The sequence below is a fragment of the Ruditapes philippinarum genome, unplaced genomic scaffold (genome assembly GCF_026571515.1).
Source record: "Ruditapes philippinarum isolate M1 unplaced genomic scaffold, ASM2657151v2 ctg753_1_1_1_1, whole genome shotgun sequence".
In the NCBI taxonomy this organism is placed as follows: Eukaryota; Metazoa; Mollusca; class Bivalvia; order Venerida; family Veneridae; genus Ruditapes; species Ruditapes philippinarum.
In genome coordinates this window covers 417,072-420,066 of record NW_026854157.1, presented here as the reverse complement: position 1 = coordinate 420,066, position 2,995 = coordinate 417,072, and positions in this window count along the sequence as shown.

The window sequence follows — 2,995 nt, the reverse complement described above, 5'->3', positions numbered from 1 at the left end:
TATTTGTAGCAAAATATCTTTATTTTATGAATTATAATGTATCCATTTCTATCACAGTTAGGGTAAAATAATAAATTTAAGCTAAACTATACATCAGCCAAATATTATGTTAAGTAATTATTGTTTTATATCTATTTGTTAAACAGAAGGGATTTTGTTTTACTTTCAAATGCATAATATTGTTTACATAGTCGGCCAAGATTAATCTATATATAAGTTATGACATTCAAGTTTATTAAACCAGTTTTTTTGTAAGTGTTGAATTAACTATATTGTGATTCGATAGTTACCTATACCAGGAAGTAATTCGTTTCAGTTTGCCTTCCACGAAATCTGACAAGTATAGATATAATAATATTGTTAAGGTTACAGACAAATATCAACCTTAAAACTTATCAAAGATTTAACTGTAAGACACGTTAAAACCGCGGTAAAACTCAAATTACGCTTACTGAAACTTATCTGAAATGGAAGTACACAAACCGAAGATCGTTTAAGTTTTATATGTCTACTTTGCATAAATATAAACGCAGTGTATTCTTTTCAGTATCTTAAGGAGAAAGGTGCACTTTTTAAACAGAAAATGAAGACGAAATTGTATTTAAAAATCCGCAAATAAACAAAATGTACTTGTACAGCAGTCTGGCAAAGGCTAATAAGAATTTGACCTGACGAAATGTGTAATTATATATAAACATTATCCGATGATGTACAATATTTTCAAATTATAAGGATGGGTTATAATTAACATATTGATATATTATTAGTACCATTGTTTCCAAAACATTGTCTAATAGATTTCAACAATAACGACAGTAAAATAATGAAAGAAAAATGAAAAGGGCGACTATGTGTGTTTATTTTTATTTTTTGTTGTTGTTTTTTGTTGATTTTTTTGGTAAAAATATATAAAACAATTTTACAATATGTTTTGTTATATCTATAGAAACCATAAACTTTTATTAAATAAAATAGATCTAAACAGCCAATATAATAGAAATGCATTGCTGGAAGAGAGGTCGTAGTATTGAAACTGAAAGAAGAGGAGTTACATCGAATCCATTCGATTTTTTCCCATAGATAAGGTTAAAAAAGACAAATTTGATAATGCTTGTGTCAAAATTTCCATACACTAAGCTACTCTGTAATTGAATTACTAGGACATAACATCTAAAATGAGTCTAGATGGTCTAGCTTGATTTATTTTGTAGCAAAAAAAAAAATCGGTACTTTTCAATGGTCTACCAAAATGAATAAACAATTAACGGAAAAAGTCACTAATAATGCAAACACTAATACATGTATATGTGATTAAACTAATAAAGAGATGAAATAAACAATAAAAATATCAGACTGAATGAAAGGTACTTAAATTTAAATAAATGAAAAGCTAAATGAGAAATAAAATATTTGGCTATATATTATAATATATATAATATACAGGATATTGTTTTATAAATATTCTTTAACTGACTTTTAATTTGTAAGTATGAACGACCATATACATTACATATATTACACAAGAATATGTTACATCTATGTAAGACATCCATTACCTAAATCAATGTATGGCATTAATACGGAATTCATTTAAATCATGTTGAAGTAGACAAATTGTTGTAAGACCCTGATATACCTAAGTTGGTACCGTTAGGAGAATGTAAAATATAAAGTATAACAAATGACATTCTTTACAATATTAAATGATATAATGGTCAATTTTTCTTACCATTCATAATGTTCGCATTGAAACATTTAAGTATTGTTTTATTAATTATGTTCCAATTTATACTTCTATAAGAAATGGAAAACATGCAATAGTGTGAATATATTGATGATATGTCTTAAAATTATAACATTACCCCAATTTAATGAATGATATTGATCATATGAAATTTGTGTAGCTAGGGGGGACAATTCCTTAGTGCATAAAACAGTAAACTGCTGTGTTATGGCCTGTGGAGTTTTCTCCCTTAGAAGCATCTTGTAACTGTTTGGTAATTACACATCGTTGCTACTTATAAGGTTGTTAGTTTTATCATATCTATAGGCAAATATACAACGTATCTATAAATAAATATTCAACCATTTATTTTTCTAAAAAAAGGTTTACGTTTTTCGTTTGTTTGTTTGTTGTTTATTTATTTGTTTTGAGTTTTACGTCACACCGACACAGTATAGGTCATATCGCGACATTCTAGCTTTACTGGTGGAGGAAGACCTCAGGTGCCCTTCCGTGCATTATTTCAGGCACGAACGGGCACCTGAGTAGAACCGGTACCACCGACGTTCCGTAAGCTAGCTGGATATTTTCCTCACATGAATGAATCCAAAGTCCCTGTCGGGATTCGAACCCACAGCGGTGAGGGGCAAGTGGTTTGAAGTCAACGACCTTAACCACTCGCCTTTCGTGCTAATAAAAATGATTCTCTATGATTACTTTTCACAGTTCTTGATTATTAGTAGCTATTACTGTTTTGTCATTTACTTTTGTCATTCATATTTCTATCTTTTATTTATTTAGTGCTTGGTTCTTATCATAATACATCAATACTTGTGTAACAAAAAGATCTTGGAAAAAATATGCCATACAGTAAAGCATATTATGATAAATATTAGACTTGTCTAAATATTCATTTAAAACTCCGTATTTGAAATTATATAAGGGCACCTTTTCAGTATGAATCAAGATGTGTGATTTCTAAATGGTTATAAGTCCAAGCATAATATAATCACATAACGTCAGTTTGTGGCACTATGGAACTAAAAGTAACTACGATAAATGAACAGTTATTATTAACATCATAAAACATTTAATGTATTAACATAATTACATATTTCTGAAACAATAAAACATTCTGAAATGTAAAAAAGTGAAAATAAGTAATGCTTACTATATATTGAATATGGGCATTAAATCAAATCATAAGCAATATACATAAATGGATAACATGTTCACGGTAACCGATGGGATCATGCAAACATGCTTCAGTAA